At 44.1% G+C, this 19293-nt stretch overlaps 1 long non-coding RNA gene across 1 annotated transcript in view; it reads right to left on the bottom strand.

Moving 5' to 3' along the window:
• LOC140604559 (uncharacterized) overlaps window positions 1–9117 on the bottom strand; it is a 40336-nt gene extending 31219 nt beyond the window's left edge. The window contains exon 1 of the long non-coding RNA XR_012007370.1: window positions 9055–9117. This is a non-coding gene — a long non-coding RNA (uncharacterized lncRNA). The remainder of the gene's footprint in view (window positions 1–9054) is intronic.
• Window positions 9118–19293: the final 10176 nt, after the last annotated feature.

The raw sequence follows: 19293 nt of genomic DNA on the forward strand, positions 1-19293 counted from the left end.
AGAGTCAGCATATCGTTGTTACTAATCATGAATCATTTCTTCTCTTGTAAAATAATATTTGGAGTTAAATAAGAAGGAAAAACAATCCTAAGATTTGTAAGGAAACACAAATACCCCAAATAGCCAAACCAATTCTGAGCAGGGAAAGAAGGTGTAACACTTCCAATATGCCATGGTGGTTATCTGGAGTTGGGGGATTAGGGGATAGGACAGATGTTTTTCAAGGGAACAAATTTATACTAAGTAGTAAAAATGCTCTAGTGATCGAAAGCACAGTATAACGAATACAGAAAATATCATATTATAATCAAACTTGCTAAAAAACTAGAACTTAATTATTCCAATCTGAATATTGGCATAAAAATAATGGATAATTATGTAATATGACAGGTGCTAATTATCAGAATGGCAATCATTTCAATATATAAATGTATTAAATTAATATGTTGCACACCTTAAATTTCCACATTTTTCTGGTCAAATATATTTCAATAAGAAAATTAAGGGCAAACTCCAATTCTAAATGAAAGAAAAGCCATTTGAACTGATACCACATAAATATAAAGGAACACAGAGACTACTACGAACTTTAACAAAACGGACAACCTACAGGACATAAATTCCTAGAAATATACAATACCAAGCATAAATCAGGAAAAAAAAATAATCTGCACAAATGACAAGTCATCAAGACAGTAATCAAAAACCCCTTAATACAAAAAGTGCTGGACCAGATGGCTTCATTCATGAATTTTGTCAAACACCCAAAGAAGAATTGGTACCAACATTTCTCAAATTCTTTCAAAAAAGTAAAAGAGAGGGAACACTTTCAAATTCACCGTAGTAGGTCAACATTATTCTGATACCAAAGCCAGATAAGGGCACCATAAGAAAAGCCAACTACAATTCAATATCCCTGATGAATACAGATGCAAAAATTCTCAACTAAATACTAGCAAACCAAACTTGGCAGCACATTAAAAGGATCATATACCATCAGCAAGGAGTTTTCATCCCTGGGATGCAAGGATAGTTCCACATACACCAATCAGTAAGTGTGCTACATCATAGTAATAGAATAAAAGTTAAATTATATGATCACCTCAATAGATGCAAAAAGGGATTGAACAAACTTTGACATCCATTCATAAAAATTCAAGAAATTACGTAGAGGAGGAATGTACTTCAATATAATAGATCCCATATATGACAAGCCCAAAGCTAAAACCATACTTGATAGTGAAAGATTGGATGCTTTTCCTCTAAGATCTGGAACAAGGGTGCCCACTTTCACTACAGTACTAGAAGCCCTAACCAGAGTAATAGGGTAAGAAGTAAAAGGCATCGTGATTAGAAAGAACTAAAATTTTCTCTATGAGGATGTGATTTTATGTCTAGAAAACTTTACAGAGTCCATCAAAAAACTATTAGATCAACAAATTCAGTAATTTGCAGGATACAAAATTTCTTTCTTCCTTCCTCTTGGTAGACTCCTCACCCTTCATGGATCCCAACATCAGGCTTGAACTCATGACCCTGAGACCAAGACCTGAGCGGAGATCAAGAGTCAGATGCTTAACCAATTGAGCCGCTTAGGCACCCCAAGTAGTATTTCTAAACACAAGCAACAAACTATCTGAAAAAGAAAGAAAACAATTCTATTTACGAGAACTTAAAAAATAAAATACTTAGGAATAAATTTAGCCAAGGTTGGTGAAAAAGCTCTATGCTGAAAAGTATAAGATGCTAATGGAAAAAAAAAGGGGACACAAATGGAAAGGCATCTGTGTTCATGGACTGGGAGGATATTACTGAAATGTCCATACTACCCAAAGCCATTTATAGATTTAATGCCATCTCTATCAAGATTCCAATAGGTTTATTTTTACAGAAATGGAACAATCCTAAGATTCATATAGAACCACCAAAGACCCCAAATAGCAGTTCAGTACAACACAGCTAGAGGCATCATACCTCCTGATATCAAACTATATTTAAAAATTGAGTTATCAAAACAGCATGGTGATTGCATAAAGACAGACACACCAAGGGAGCAGAATAAAAACCCAGAAATAAACCCTTCATGTATGGTTAAGTGAAGGTGCCAAGAATACTCTACCGTGAAAAGACCGTCTCTTCAATACCTGGTGCTGGAAAAACTGGATATTCAAATGTAACACAGCAAAACTAGAACTCTGTCTTACACTAAATCAAGTCCAGTTGGATTGAAAACAAATATAAGATCTGAAACCATAAAACTCCTAGAGGAATACATAGGTAAAAAGCTTAATGTAGATCTTGGCAAGGATTTTTTTGGACAGGACAACTAAAGCACAACAACCAGATTAAAAAAAAAAAAAAGTAAATACAGCAACCTAAAAAGCTTCTGCACAGGAGAAAAAAGTTAAAAAGAAAGTTAAAAAGGCTTTCTCCAGAATGAGACAAAATATTTGCACACCACACTATCACACTATGATATGAATTTAGTATCCAAAATAGATAAGGAACTCTTACAGCTTAATAGAAAAAAATTGCAATTAACAAATGAACAAAGAACCTGAATATTTTTCCAAGGTAAATATTTAAGTGGTCAGTAGGTACATAAAAGATGTTCAATACCAGTAATTATTGGAATCTAAATCAAAACCAGAATAAGAAAGATCACCATAGACTTGAAGGGCGATCTTCAAAAATACAACAGAGGAAAGGTGATGAAGATATGGAAAAAAGCACATGCTTGTGCACCATTAACGGGAACTTAAGTTGGTACAGACACTATAGAAGGATTAAAAATAGGTGGGTTCTGGGACGCCTGGATTGCTCAGCGGTTAAGCTCTGCTTTCATGATCAAGGCATGGTCCTGGGGTTCAGGGATCAAGTCCCCAGGGAGCCTGCTTCTCCCTCTGCCTAGGTCTCTGCCTCTGTGTGTGTGTGTGTGTCTCTCATGAATAAAATAAAATCTTAAAAAAAAAATAGGTGGGTTCTGGTTCAGGATTGCGACATAGGAGGTTCCTGGACTCACTTCTTCCCACAGACATACAGTATATACAGCTACAAATGGAAAAATCCTTTCTGGGGGAAAAAAAAAAAAAACACCCCCAGCACAACCCAGAAACTAGCTGAGCATCTCCTATTCATTGGGAAATGAGGAAAAACCCACATCAAAATGGGTAGGAGAGTCTGAGACACAATCTGGACATAAACCTCACAGCCACGTATTTAGGAGGAAATTCATAACGCTAAGCTTCTCAAAGAGTGAAGGGTTTGAACTCAACATTTAGCCCCCCAACTTTTAAGACTTCTGCCTGAGGGATAGGCCCCCAAGGCTCTTAGCTTTGAAAGCCAGTAGGGCTTGCATCCAAGAGACCCATGAGACTATAGGAAACACAGGGGCCTCACGGGAATCCCAGTGATGATTCACCCAGAAGCCTCGCTACAGAGGCAGCACACTGAAACACCCATCTCACAGCCTTTGCATGAAATAAGCCTATGTGAATAGGTTAAAAGGTGTAGTCTAATAATTAGGCTTCTAATTTAACATATCTAGGCACTGAATGGATTCCTCCCTGGAGATCGGCAAGGCTAGAGGGTGCCATCCTCATGTTCTCTGTTTTGCCCTATGCCAGGTCACCAGGATCTTCCTGAAAGGAGCTTGTACAGATCTGCCAGCTTGAATTTTGCAGCTGCCACCCAGGGGACACATCCCTTAATGGCCTGGCTGTGGTGACCGACAGAGCTTCCATTTACAGGTCCTCCAGGACTACGACAAACAAAATAATTCTTAACTGTCTATTTCCCCAAGGCTCCCTACAAGGAGAGGAGACAGAAATGCCATCTCCCAGTCTTTCCCTGAAAAAGGTCTCATTGCATACTTTAAAAAGGTGCTGACTGGGTTTTATTTTATTTTATTTTATTTTGGGGGGGTGGGTTTTGTTTTAATTTGGTGCTGAGTTCCTGCCCTTTGGGACACTTATAGGTCTTGATACACCCTCAACTCCTGCAGGCCAATGAGAACAAATGGAGGACAGGAGGTCCATCACAAAGGTTGGAAAGACCGCCAAGAGCTAGGTCCAAGCTGAAAGTTAAGTTTCAGCTCCTACACAAGACCATTCTTTCAAGATGAGAAGAGGTGGCTATTTCATCTAATGCAGAGAAACCAAAGCAGATAGTCAAAGGAAAATGAAAACAAACATAGGAATAGGTTCCAAACAAAACAAGATAAATCTCCAGACATAAACATTAATGAAATAGAGATAATGGATTTCCCTGATAAAAAGTTCAAAATGATTGTCATAAAGATGCTCATTGAGGTCAGGAGAAAACAGCATGCACAAAATGAGAATTTCAACCAAGACCTTAATATATGTGATTTTGTCAAAAATAAGTTACCTTTGTTCAAAGAAGAGATCACAATGAATATAGGAAAAGCTTTGAACAATAAAAACAAGATTTATGAAATTTTGTGGGACTGAGTTAATGGCACGCATAGAAAGAAATGTATAGTTTTATTTTTTTTAATTTTTTTTGAAATGTATAGTTTTAAATTGATTTATCAGAGTTGATCAAGTGGGTGTATAGGTCCACCATAGAGCAAGCATAAGAATGCTATATTCATAAAAGCCCAAATCTGGATTCAATCTAAATGTACAGAGTAGGTAAATCGTAGTCCATTCACCTAACAGATTACCACACAATAGAACTGATTTGTAGCAAGAGAACATTTCCACGAGGAGAGCAAGGACATCCCTATGAGGGCTTTCTTCTCTGGCTACTTCCAAGCTATTAGTCCAGAAGAGTGCAGAGGAGGGTTCTCTCCTAAATCTTTAGAACCATCTCTCAAGAAACAAAGAACCTCTGACTTTGCCCAGAGTTTCATTCATTCTCTTATTAAAATGTTGTTTTGTGTGTGTGTGTGTGGGGGGAGCGGTTAAGCTTATGAAGGCTCTAAGGACTCAACCTACTCCAAAATGCCAGATGGAAAATAGATGGTACACTGCTCCTCCATCATCCTTGATCTTCTCAGACTTACCATAGGAAAGCCACAGACTCTAATTTCCAAACAACATCCTTCTCTCTCAGGATTAACTTGAGCTATAATTTTCATACATATACATCCCCCAGGCAATAACCCTAGAAGTTCCAAGATCCCAGCTCCTTGCAGCTTACTCTTCTGTCACAAAATCCGAAAGAGCTCTTCAAGCTTTCGCTATCACTTCTGCATTCCACCAACCAGAAAACAGAAGTAGAAATGAAGGGAGCACTCCCTTTTAAGAGGTTTCCCAGAGGTTTCAGAGAACACCTCTGCTCCCACCCCATTGACCATAGTCAATGCAGTCAAGAAGCCCGGCTTTGTTGCAAGGGAGGTTAGGGAAACCCTGTAGCTGCGTGGCAGTCTTCTCTGCTTAAATTCTAAGTTCTTACTACAAAGAAAGGTAACAAAAAAACGGACACTAGGAATCTCTGCGACTCCCTCCATCCCCAAAAAATGTTTCCTCGTTTATCAGTAGATGCCAGCAACTGTTTTTTGCAGCTCTGTGTTTTCTTCTTCCACAGTTGTCTACATTACTGATGTAGATGCCCAGTTATATATATCTGGATCTGGCAAGACCATTACAGAGCCTCTACTCACCATCCCTAAAGTAAAAGAAATTGTTGATGATCTTATTTTCTGATATTAAATATAAACACTGCCTGTGTTTCTCTTGAGCAACTTTTATGGACACTTGGCTCCAAAAGTGGAAGCCTCCTTCAGGAACAAGCTGTGGCCTCACCTCACCAGAGAGGTCTGCTGGCACTGACCTCCTCTTGCCATATGAGCACCTACGATTCCCCAATTTCGTTTTCTCATTATTTGTTTTATTCTGAACGCATCATCGTAAGCCACCATATGGTTTATTTGTAACAAAGTGAAATACACACAAGTTATTACCATATGTCAAGTTTAAATATTTTGGGGAGACACAAAATTAGAAAGGAAGAGTTGCTTCTGAAGCATGAAGCCAAAAGCATGAGTCATATCTGAAGCAGGAGGCCAGGAGAAACAGGTGGCTGGATATTATTGTCCGCAGGAAGGATTGCCACTTGTGGGACAGGATGGAAGTGGATGTAGGTCAGGCCAGCGTCTCAGTACTGAGGCATCATTGCTTCACTTGAGTGGTGCCTGGCACAGCTGTAGAGCCAGCTGGGCCGGGTCATGAAAGGCACTGGAGGCCAAAAGGAGGTGTGACTTTATCTTTAGAAAAGTCATTGAAGAGTTTCAGAGGGAGAAGGGGAAGATCCGCTCTGTTTCAGAGAGGCGGCACTGGTGGCTGTGTGGGAGGCCAGGTGCTACAGGACCAGCACAGCAGTGGAGCAGAAATAACGTCGGGGGTTTGTGGAAAAGGCAGGGTAAGTCAAAAGGCATTTCTTAAAAGAGGAATGGGAATAAAGGAACCCTACTAGCCAATTGTGTAACACGCAGGGTGCGGTGTGCATGGATGAAGCCAAAGGAAAAGTGGGGCTATTTTGAGTCTTTTAGTATCAAATGGAGAGGATTCAGGGAAGAGCAGGGCAGGGACTGTGTAGACACTTTCGGCTGAGAACACTTAAAACTCTTGTAGCATCCTCAAGCTGTCAAGGAGGCAGAATTTTAGAAAGTGCCTGCAGTTCAGAATCAATCTGCGGATTTGAGGGCCATCAGCAAAGAGTGGATTAGCCAAAAACAAAGAGGGAAATGGACGCACTCGAGACTATTTGGGGAACTGGAGCAGCTGTGTGGCCAAGGCACTTTGGGTGGATAAGGATGGACCACAGCCAGCCAGAAAAATGTTGGCTGTAGGACTGAGCATCTGACCTATAGGGGACAATGGTCTGGGTGGAGGCTGCCAGGAGGTAGAAGACACGGCTTCCAAGCACGTGGCCTGATGAAACACCAACAGGCATTGCAATAGATCACAGTAACTTATGGGGAGTCCTGTAACAGAGGGGGGCTCGAGGGACCACTGAGGGGCAAGAGAGTGCACCACTGTCTGGGGAAGGAAGAGGGACGAGGTCTGGGGATACTTCTGGCAGGGAGAAAACTTGAGATAGGTCCCAAAGGAGGAGTTTGGGAGGAAGATCATTCTAGCAGGAGAACGCTTACAAAGTAGCAGACGGCCCAGCTGTCTTAGAGAACTGAAAGGAGCTTGGGAACAGAGCTCAGGTTGGGAGGAGGCAAGCAATAAAACAGGAGGTCAGAAAGGCAGGTCGGGACCAGACTGGGAAGGGCCTCAGCCTTGCCCTGAGGGACACACGCCCCAGGAGACGTCAAAGGAGGTCTTAGCCTGGATTGTACCAATACAGGGAATACAAACTCAAAGCATATACAATACAGGGAATATAAATTCAAGGCATATTAGGTAAAAAGGAGTTGTTTATGAACAATCGAGGATTCTTTCCTTCTTGCTCCCTTTCTTCTGGGGTATGTGGGCTGTGGGCATAGGCTGCATTTTGATCCCCCCTGGTTCACTTGCTCCAGGTCTGCCAAAGCATCGACATGTAGGTCATTTGGGGTTTCCATGATGCCAATTAAGACTGTAACTCTACCTGATGTCTATGCCCTACTGCTCAATTCTGTTTGGCTCATAATCGTGGTCTCCAATTGCCTGACACATAATTACTGTGGATCCAACACCAGGGGCTGAAGAGAGAGATTCCCTTGTACAAACCAGATTCTGCAGATCTCATGTAGCAGGGACTTTGGGGAGCAATGCTAAAGAAGAGGGCATGAATTAGGAAAGCACCCCATATGTATCTACACAGTGACAGTGTGTCAGGGTTATTCAACATGCCCTGGCGGGGAGGGGGGAACATGGCACATCCTCTTGGAGTGCAAATCTCCTCTTTAATTCAACAAGTTTCTATTGACTTCTTGTTTGGTAGGCATTGGTCAAGGCTGCAGAAATGCAGCAAAGACAAAATAGTCTCCCATCTCAAGAAGACTACATTCCAGTTAGGGAAAGTCAAAATACACGTCACACAGAAATAAATGTAATGTAAGGCAGGATAGGGGTGGGGGGATTATATTAGTTAGGATTAGGTTTGGTTTCAAATTGAAACAACAACAACAACAAATAAGCTTAAGCAAGTTAAAGTTTCTTTCTTGCTTTTGTAACATCTGGAGGTGGTAAATCCAATGCTAGTAGGATACTCCATGGGGTCAGGAATTCACTTTCCTTTTGGGATTGCCCTGCCATGGGTGCCTACCAGTTTGGCTGCTGAAACTCCAGCTATGGCACACATCTGCATCTAAAAAGAGAAGGCTACCTCACACATCCCATACCACACATACCTTTTCCATTTCACTGGCTAACCAATCATCTAGGTCCAAGAAAAGCTGGGAAGTGGGTTTTGTGATGTGCCTAGAATTAGGGATGTGATAATCATAAAAGGAGAGTATGAATATTGGTGGAAGTTAGCCTCTGGCACGCGGTCGGTAATCTCACAGAGGGGACACAGAGGTCATACAGGGAGGTTATGGGACAGTCTCTCTGGTAACATTTGACAAAGCCTGGGAAAGAGGCTAGCAAACATGCTCCCAGGTGTGGGAAGAACATGTCAAATCTGGGAAGACCCTCCTGCTCAATGCACAAGAAGGATGGCAAAAGTTCAGGATGGTTGGCTCTCCAAAAAGACCAGAGGAACTTATCGATCAAGCAACACCACTGCTTCTTACCACAGTAAGGGAGATTATCGACAGTCTTAGCATTCCAGAGGGGAGAAGGGAGCACATTTATGGGGTTTAGGGTTAGGGTCTGGGCTTGAATAGTTTTAGGAAGACCTTTCAACATGGGGACAAAATCAAGTTTGGACAATATTAGAACAGTTCACAACTGGCGGGCACAGCTAGGCCAGGGCTCCTGAGCAAGTCTGACACACCAATGTTTCTCTGCTAAGCACCCTGTGGAATAGTTTGTCCAGAGAAGGCCTTTTATGCAGGTGAGCTCTCAGCTGTCCTGAGAAGGGTTTGGCTGAGCGGCCTGTGGTCCGTGTCAAAGGAATGGTGGGATTCATGAAGCAAGCAACAGAGTTACTTACTGGTTTACAGCCTTATCTTCCTAGTAAGAACTTCCTGGAGCAAAGAATAAGGTCATGTCGAGGAGGGCTTTGTGAGGTCACTTCAGCACTGCTGAAGCTCAGAGCCTGAGGCACAGCCATTCTCTGTGTGGTCAGCACTGCTCCTGGGTGCTGGTGGGCTTTGGATTTTACTCCAAGACGGGAGGATCTTGGACAGAGAAGTAACAGAAGGATCACCTTGGTTGCTGCATTCATTTACTGGGGCCGTCATAACAAAGCATCGTGCACCAGGTAGCTTACCCAGAAATTCGTTGTTGGCATAGTTCTGGAGGCTGAAGCCTGCGGTCAAGGTCCTGGCAGAGAGCCATCAGGAAGGATCGGACGCAGGCCACGGTCATTGGCCGAGATGACACCTTGACCTTCACATCATATTCCTTCTGTGCAAGGACCTCAATTTCCCCTTCTTATATGGAGACCATTCAGAATGGATTAAGGCCCCCCAGAAGGGCCTCACTTAAATCTGACCACCTCTGTAAAGACCCTATCCCAAATAAAGGTCCTATTCTGAGATGGAGGGTTAGGACTTCACTGTAGGAGTTTTGAGGACACAATTCAAATATAGTGAACAGGATTATGAGGGGAAGTAGTAGTAGCAGGGAGACTAAGTAGGAGGCTATCATGGTTGTATAGCTAAGAGGGTGGTCAATGAGAGAGAGGGGAGATGGGTTCTGGATGTATTTTGATATGGTGAAGCCAATAGAGTTTGCTGATAGATTGCATGCAGGATGGGGAAGAAGAATGAAGAAGGACTGAAAGGATTTAGCCAGCAGGAAGTTAAAACTGCTACTTACTCAGTTCCTACCAAACTCAGGACCTTTGCTCTTTTCCCTCAGCCTGAAATGCTCTCATCTTAGATCTTATTCCAATTATAACTTAAAGGTCTCCTTAGGGAGACATTTCCTGACCTCATGATGTAAAGGTGTCACTTTACAACTATCATATCACCTTATCCTTGCTCACTGCTTACCCTTATAACTCCTTGACACGCTATTACCCATCTTAGTGCTGACGTGGAAGTAATGCCAAGACTGGGATCTTATCTGCCTTGGTCATGGCTATATCACCAGGTCCTGTACCAGGGCCTTGCACACAAGCATTCAGTAACTGATTGAGTGAATGAATAGTGACCTAGTGTCAACAGTGAGCAAGAGAGAAACGCAGAGTAACCTGCAGGTTTCTAATGTGGAGAACTGGGTAGATAATAGATAAGAGAAAAGCCCATATCAACCTGGCTTCCATAGATATTTGCTTGCTCCTGTAACTACAGGGTTGAGAGTGGGTTTCATAGGTGCTTTGATTCAGCAGCTGGAGGTTTTTTTTTAAAAAAAAATCAAACTACCTGGCTTGCTGTTTTAGGACAGCCCCAGACAGTGAATGCAGCAGCCAGGGTGATTCTTATTACTTTTCTGTCCAAGATACTCCCATCTCAGTAAAATCCACACTAAGTCTTTATCAATTTCTCTGTTGGCTGTCCACTCCATCCAAAAACTGACTTTCCATAAGAGAACAAAGCAGTGATGAAATTCCAGGTGTCACCTCAATTCACTCAGCGGAAGAGAAAGAGAGGAGCATCTCTTCTGGTAACTCCTTTAGCAGAGTGGACAGGATTGTTTTCTTAGAATATTCTAATCGCCTTTGGGTCTCAGAAGCCCTTAGAACTTCATCCCTAAACCAATTTTTGTGGAAATACAAGCAGGGCTACTTTGTAATAGATCAATGATTCAAGAAACCTTTAGACAAAGCTTAAAAAAAAAGTTATACTTATTGATATTTTTTGTTTTGGAAAGTAAAATGAATTTAAGAATATTTAGTTCCTTTGAAAACACTTTAAAACCCATTGCATTTTAACAAGTTTTTCACGGAAAAAGAAAAACAACTTCCAAAACTAAATTTATTTAGAAGAATGGCTACAGTCATACACGGTCTTGCAAGTCTCTTTACTATGTAGCTGAATTGAACACAGCTGGATTGCCTGCATTTGCTCTGTTGCCATGTTTTTTTTGGTGGAGACAAATGAAGAGAACCCAGACTCCATCAGATATGTGATTGGAAAAAGGAAGGAATGTTAAGCCTTTTCAGATAAGAAGTTCTTAAAGGTTATTAGCAATGTGGAGCTTAATATAGGAAATTTTTGTACCCTATCACATTAGAATCCATTGATCTCTCTTGCATTTTGAAAGAATCCCTTACCCATGCAATGATTTGCAATGATTTGCAAATTATTGGTTCACTTATTTTTGCAAATCTAAATATTGACATACAAAACTGAGAAGCCGTAATGGTTATTATCACGGAATTTCTAAAAGTCAAGTATTGGGAACATGTCAAACTCCTGAGAGCAAACTTAAGCTTTCCAAAATTCTGATTTTCAATGAAAGCTCAAGTTTTATTACTAGCAATACTATCCATTATTTTCCTTGAAGTGATATTTTGTTCATTTTTGAAAAAAATTCTGCCAGAATAACTTAGGTTATTCTTTCAAGTAAAAAGGATGTTCCATTAAAAAAAAAAAAAAAAAAGGGCAGCCCGTGTGGCTCAGCAGTTCAGCGCCGCCTTCAGCCCAGGGCGTGATCCTGGAGACCTGGAATCAAGTCCCGAATTGGGCTCCCTGCATGGAGCCTGCTTCTCCCTCTGCCTAGGTCTCTGTCTCTCATAAATAAATAAAATCTTAAAAAAATAAAAATAATAATAAAGAGGTAGCTAGCAGCTAGCTCAGTCAAAAAAAAAAAAAAGTTTTTCCTCTAGAGAACTATTGTACCTCGGTGAAATCACACATGCTTCATAAATACTCATTTACTCACACGCAATGTTAAAGGGTAAGGATTTTTTTTTAAAGGGTAAGGATTTAATAAACGTGGTGTTCTTATTGCTTCAAAAATATTAAGTGAAAGGAGTGTGTTTTTGCCACAAGTATGTGGTGATGAAGAACATGTGGTCACTAGCTCGCTTTGGTATTTTGGCTTTGACACGTGCTAGAGTGCTAGCAGGTTTACCCAACATCACTGAAAATTCAACCTGGGAAGGCAAATCACGATTTGCTGCCATTATGAAACCTTTCACCTGGGGACACTTAAACAACACCTGGATGTGTCTTGGGGGGGGGAGCCTCAGAGGCTCCAGGCCCACACTTCAGACACCACTGCCTGATGCTAATCATGGCCCATCTACAGGCCCGGGTTAAAGTCAGCTTCCCCCCAGACAGGACCTTGGTTGGGGAGGGATGGACGTCTGATCCGAACGAAAGTCTTCAGGTCAAGAGGGGAACAGACGCACAGACCTCGACTAACAGAAGCAAAGGTGAGGAACTAGAACGTTATTCCGACGCTAACCTCTAGGCGAGAAAGTTGGACTTGGGACAACACTGAAAGAGACTCAGATTTCATCCGATTTTTTTTTTTTAATAGTGTTTAGGTCTTTTGGAACAAGGCTGTTTTAGTTTTACAAGTAAAAATAAAGGTTTGGGTGGTAGCTGACCAATAGAGGCAGAGCACTGGGCTACAATGTTACGGTGTTGAGACCCTTCCCGCACTCAATGAGGCAAGTGTTTTCCTTTGTTTCTAAGGGCAACCCCCCGCCCCCCCCAGATCCGCACCATGTTACCACCTGCACAGTCAGTTTGCACTTCGGTGGTCAGGTTACAGCTTTAAGGACACTCCACACCTGAGTTCACGTAGATACAACATGGGCGTTCCTCAAGCCCCCAAGGACACCCTAAAACCTCATAGTATTCAGGGTGAACATTCTGTAGTTTGTAGCACAGACACTATTGTTTGCTCAACACCATCAGGTTACCTTGTGGAGATTCCAAGATCTCTCAAGAATCTACACTATAGGAGTATGGTCTCAGGATGATCCCAGATAAGTCCTCCTCTATCTGAATATCATAAAAGTATTCTATTTTTTCTAATATATCCGTGTTTTTAATTTTTTTTCATGAATATTTTTGTTTAAATCCCATCTGGCCTTTATTCTGGCGTTGGTTGGCATATTTTACGTTTTTCCAAAAGACGGACAGTTGTACTAATATTACCTTTTGACTAACTCATTCTTTTTTTCCTCTGGTTTTAAATGCCACTTTCAAAAAAACTCCATAAAACACACCGTACATGGGTTTGGGGGCTCTTCATTTTGCTCTGCTGAACTATTTATTTCTTCGTTAGTGAAAATGCTTTGCCTGTAGCTTTGGCGCCTACTGGGGCAGGCACCCCCGCCCCCCATCAGCATGTTGTTTCCATTGCTGCTGTAACAAGTTACCACATAGTAGCTTGAGTAATATAAATCTGTTATCTTATAGTTTTGGAGATCAGAAGTCCAAGATGAGCCTCCCTGGATTCAAGTCAAGGTGTCAGCAGGTTTGGTTTCTTGGGGGCTCTGGGAGGGGATCTGTTCTGCAGCCGGCCCCCCATCCTTAGCTCTCAGCTACCTTCCTCCGTCTTCAAAGCCTGCCAACAGGAGTTCGGTCCTCTCTGGTCGCATCTCTCTGAGCTCCCTCTCCGCCTCCCTCTTCTACTTTTAAGGACCCTGGTGAATCCACGGGCCTACCTGGACAGCCTAGGATTCTGTCAAGGTGAGCTGATTGGTAATCCTGAATTCCATGTGTCCCAAATGATCCTTTGCCACGTAAACTAATTAACAAGTTGCAGAAATTATGTTGGTATGTTCGGATGAGTATCATTCTGTCTGCCACTCAGTATTCCTCCATTTAAAAAAATTACTTGTTTTCCTTCATGAGTTTTAGAATGAAGTTGTCAAGGTCCCACTATACTATTATCCTGCCCCTTCACACCTGCCCCCACCAAAAAAAAAAAAAAAAAGATTTGTATTGAATATGCATTAAAGTCATAGCATAAGGTTGAGTAGTTTATAACTACTAACAGTGATAAAAACTAAATTTCCATTTATCACACTAGAGGAAAGATGAGTACTTTTCTTGCTATATGTAGAAAATATAAGATGGTTTGCACAATCGAAAGAAAACTGTACAGATCCACGACAGAGAATAAAATGTTATTTTCCTGGCTATTTTATTTTTGTGACCTGACAGCTATTTTTTGTGTGTGTGTGTGTGTGTGATTTCTTTTCTCATTCTAAATGAATATCCATGTTCACATCTACTTTTGTATTTGGAAACTTGTGCTTTTTCTGAACAGGCCCCACAGAACCTGTTTCCACTCCATCGAATGAAATTCCACCCGGTTACTCAAGCGTAAACCTGGAAGGCATTCCTCTCCCCTCCTTCCTTCTCGTTTATCACCACCAGTTAATTAACTCCTGTGGATAATCACACCTTTCAGCTCTTGTCTTAGTTTTATTTGCCCGTGCAATAGGGAAGTCCCATCCCCCCTCCACACGCACCTCACGGGGGTCATGATCTCAGGGCCGTCATCTGTTCTCTCTGAACCCCAACAGAGTGGGTGGGCTATATAGTTAGCGCGTATACATTTGTTGAATCAGTATTTGTGAAAGCCTGAAACAATACCCGCCCCAGCCCAGCTGCACTTCATCTGAGCTTACTTCCCTGCCCCAGACATAATCCCTGTCATCAGTGGCTTCTAGACCTTTGTATGTAGAAATAGACTGTTTCAGTTTTTACTGAAATGGGACGGTAGTGCGTAGATCATTCAGCAACCTTTCTTTCACCTAATGTCCTGGACATCTAGGGCAATACATTTCCATCTGTTTCTTTCCACCTGCAGTAGAGCATTTCACTTGTCATCTTCGTGAATTCATGTGATCATTCTACTACGGACACTCACTTAATTCGATGTATTGATTCAAAGGCTATCCGTCTGTGTTTGGTGGATACTATCCAAATTTCCCTCCCAAAAGGCTGTACTTGAGGAATTAATGTCTTGTTCTCCATACAGGGTCACTAAGAAAGTCTGAGCCTACATTAGCTGGGAGTCTAGCAACATCTCCAACTTGCTCCCGATCTGTTTCTCCCACTGCCTGATCAACTTAAAAAAGGAAAAATCCCTTTTAAGCCTTTCAGTAGCTTTCCAGATCCTTTGGGATAAGGTCTAAAATCCTTTACATGTCTCATAAGCCCCACTGTTAGGTGGTTCTTGTTGATCTCTCCTGACACAACCACTATCATCTTTGTTTCCTTCCCTTGCGCCACGTTCTCCACCAGTTGTTTTCAAACTACTCCATGGGGGTATCCCTGAGAATATGTAAAGATGTGGTCATGAGTCGTTCTAAAGGACCCAACTTTCAGAAGTGTGACTTTCCTGAAACTGATCTGCCTGTGAAGACTCCTGCGAGTCCAGACCCACCTTGCATTTCACTATTTCACCGTTCCAACCACCTGGTCCACCTCAAATCTTACTACTTGGTACTGCATTGTGGACGTGGAAAGGTGTAACAAACTTGACACCAAAAGATAATTTTTTTTTAAAAGATTTTATTTATTCATGACAGAGAGAGAGGCAGAGACACAGGCAGAGGGAGAGAAGCAGGCTCCATGCAGGGAGCCCGACGCGGGACTTGATCTGGGTCTCCAGGGTCACACCCGGGCCCAAGGTGGTGCCAAACCACTGGGCCACCGGGGCTGCCCACCAAAAGTTAATTTAAAATTTCTTCTGAATAAGGCATCAAGACAGTTGTTGATAAAACTATTTACACTAATTATCAGATTTTGAGATACACACTGATTCACCGTATATTGCTAACAGTAATAGCTCAATCCAGGACAAATTTTTACTCTTAGATACTTGATGATCTAGTCTGACCAATAAAAGACTTCGAATCATAAAACGATATTCCATGAAGTTAAATTCTGTGGCACAAGTGGAATGAAATATGTTCTCAAGGAGAAAAAGGATCAATGAAAAATTCTAATTGGTAAAAATCCTAAGCATTTAAACAGATGCTGATGGGTGATAAATCACCATGGTATTCATAATCCATTCAGACCACTTAACAGATATCTGTAATCATTTTTAAATGTCATAAATTATTAGAACGTTTGTAACTAAGCTTAAAATAAAAACAATTTTAGCTATTACCTTAAAAATGTGAGAGGGAAATACAATTCTTTTAAGGGACTTTTTTTTTTTTTTAAGATTTTATTTATTCATGAGACACAGAGAGGTAGAGAAACAGGCAGAGGGAAAGCAGGCTCCATGCAGGGAACCCGACGCGGGACTTGATCCTGGGACTCCAGGATCACGCCCTGGGCTGAAGGCTGCGCTAAACCGCTGAGCCACCCAGGCTGCCCAAGGGACTTTCAATGTGGCCCATTCCATGGGGAACTTGGTGGCTCAGCCTGTTAAGCGTCTGCCTTTGGCTCAGGTCATGATCTCAGGGTCCTGGGATCAAGTCCTGCATCTGCTCCCTGCTCTGCAGGGAGTCTGCTTCTCCCTCTCCCTCCTGTCTCCCTGCTTTGTGCACTTGGTCTCTCACTCTCTCTCAAATAAATACAAATCTTAAAAAAAAAAAAAAAAAAAAGTGTGGTCCATTCCAATCTCCACACAGGGCTTTTATCAGCATTTGGGCACAATGCACACTCTCAGCTTCTGTCCTCCGGATATGCGGTTCTCGCCTGGCAGCCTCTTCCTTCCCTCGCTGTCGCCTAGCTGATTCCACTGTGAAGTTTCATTTTAAGCGTCCCTCTGCTTGAGAAGCCTTCTTGGTCCCAGGCTAAATGAAATCTCCTTAATAGATGTCCCCACAGTTCTATGGAGCTCCTCCTTATGTTCTCATCCCACGTGTAAGCCCTCACCATCCCTGACACCTGAAAGGCCCCAGCAGAACCGGTCTTTTCACTGCTAGGCCCCAGAGCCAGTGTACGCAGGCCAGGGGTAGCTGTGTGCGCTTCTCTAAAACAGCCCTTTTTTCTAGAATGGTAAAAAGGGAACTCAGATTGCAAAGGATTAAACAAATGCACAGGGCAAGGAAGTAGAAGCAGAGAATGGGGGTTGGTTCTAGGTTCCTAAGGGGGCTAGGTGGCCAGAGGGGAGAGTGAAATCAGCCACTGTTCCCAGGAAGAGAGGGGGGTGCTCAGGAGTAACCGGGCGGGCAGGGCTGGGTGTGGATATAAACGCGGATGAGAGCAGCTTCAGCTCTGGGCGTCTGCACGCCGCCACACCGCACAGGGCTCTACCACTTGGTGGACAGTGACTGGGGGGTAATTCGCCAAAAGTGACGTTATTTGCACACATCACACGTCTTTACTAACTTCATACACAGAGGTCATAATGTGAGCCCTAAGCTTGCTTTATCTCTTTACACTTTTTTCTTTTCCTTATTGCAGTGGTCTCCGTTAAAGGAAGCAGGAGTGGCACAAGCATATGCACACTACCCACACCCTGGACTTTTTCCCTCCAAAAAGAAACCTACCTCTTCTCACTGTACAGGCCATTGCCTTCCATGGCAAGACAGGGGAAACCCCGTTCAAAGTTTCTTTTGTGTGACACTTCCCGTTGGCAATGCTCGTCCAAATACTTCTTCCTTGGGAACTCCATTCACCTGGGCTTGGTTGCCTTAAGATAACCATCTGCCACCAGTCCTGTTGCATCATGTCAATCACATATAGCCACGGAAAGCAAGCAGCCACTGTCCTGGCTCTGGCTAGAGTTCCCCATTAGAACGGCTCCCTGCATAAACCTACCCCATAGGCTTGCATTAAGAAAAAAAAAATAATTTCGGGCAGCCCCGGGTGGCTCAGTGGTTTAGTGCCTGCCTTCAGCCCAGGGCGTGATCATGGAGACCTGGGATCGAGTCCTGAGTTGGGCTCCCTGCATGGAGCCTGCTTCTCCCTCTGCCTGTGTCTCTGCCCCTGTGTGTGTCTCTCATGGATAAATAAATAAAATCTTTAAAAAATAATAATTAAAATAATTTTTTTTTCTCAAGGCATTTGGCACGCTTTGGAAGTACAACTGTCCCCAGAACAGGTTACACATTAAACCTCTTCTGCAGCCAAAGGGCAGCAGAAGGATCCAGAAGGTTTCTGGATCTGTTTTTACATCAATAAAGCAACTGCTCTGCCTTCCTAGATTTTTGTGAAGCTCACAAGTATGTCAGTCCTTCACCTACTGTGCATGTATAGTCAGGATGCTTTTAAGTACCACATAAAAAGATGAGGCTCCTTATCCAAAAAAAAAAAAAAAAAAAAAAAAAAGAGGAAGACAAGAGCCCCAGGCCCCGGGGAGGTGAAAGGTCTGACAGGTGTGCAAGGAGCCTCGTGAAGAGGCCACTCAGCTGGCTTGGACTTCGGTGACCACCTTCCTAGCGATGAGGGAAGGGGGCGGAGCGGTGAAGGGAGGGATGGGGGTCTTGTGCACCTGCGGGGGGGGGTGCGGTGAAGGGAGGGACGGGGTCCTGTGCACCTGCGGGGGGGGCGGTGAAGGGAGGGATGGGGTCCTGTGCACCTGCGGGGGGGGGGCGGTGAAGGGAGGGATGGGGGTCTTGTGCACCTGCGGGGGGGGGGGCGGTGAAGGGAGGGACGGGGTCCTGTGCACCTGCGGGGGGGGCGGTGAAGGGAGGGACGGGGTCCTGTGCACCTGCGGGGGGGCGGTGAAGGGAGGGACGGGGTCCTGTGCACCTGCGGGGGGGCGGTGAAGGGAGGGGTGGGGTCCTGTGCACCTGCGGGGGGGGCGGTGAAGGGAGGGACGGGGTCCTGTGCACCTGCGGGGGGGGGCGGTGAAGGGAGGGACGGGGTCCTGTGCACCTGCGGGGGGGCGGTGAAGGGAGGGATGGGGTCCTGTGCACCTGCGGGGGGGGGGCGGTGAAGGGAGGGATGGGGTCCTGTGCACCTGCGGGGGGGGGGCGGTGAAGGGAGGGACGGGGTCCTGTGCACCTGCGGGGGGGGGCGGTGAAGGGAGGGATGGGGTCCTGTGCACCTGCGGGGGGGGGCGGTGAAGGGAGGGATGGGGGTCTTGTGCACCTGCGGGGGGGGGGGCGGTGAAGGGAGGGACGGGGTCCTGTGCACCTGCGGGGGGGGGGGGCGGTGAAGGGAGGGACGGGGTCCTGTGCACCTGCGGGGGGGGCGGTGAAGGGAGGGGTGGGGTCCTGTGCACCTGCGGGGGGGCGGTGAAGGGAGGGACGGGGTCCTGTGCACCTGCGGGGGGGGGGGGCGGTGAAGGGAGGGACGGGGTCCTGTGCACCTGCGGGGGGGCGGTGAAGGGAGGGACGGGGTCCTGTGCACCTGCGGGGGGGGGGCGGTGAAGGGAGGGACGGGGTCCTGTGCACCTGCGGGGG

The sequence above is a fragment of the Canis lupus genome, chromosome 15 (genome assembly GCF_048164855.1).
Source record: "Canis lupus baileyi chromosome 15, mCanLup2.hap1, whole genome shotgun sequence".
Lineage (NCBI taxonomy): Eukaryota > Metazoa > Chordata > Mammalia > Carnivora > Canidae > Canis > Canis lupus.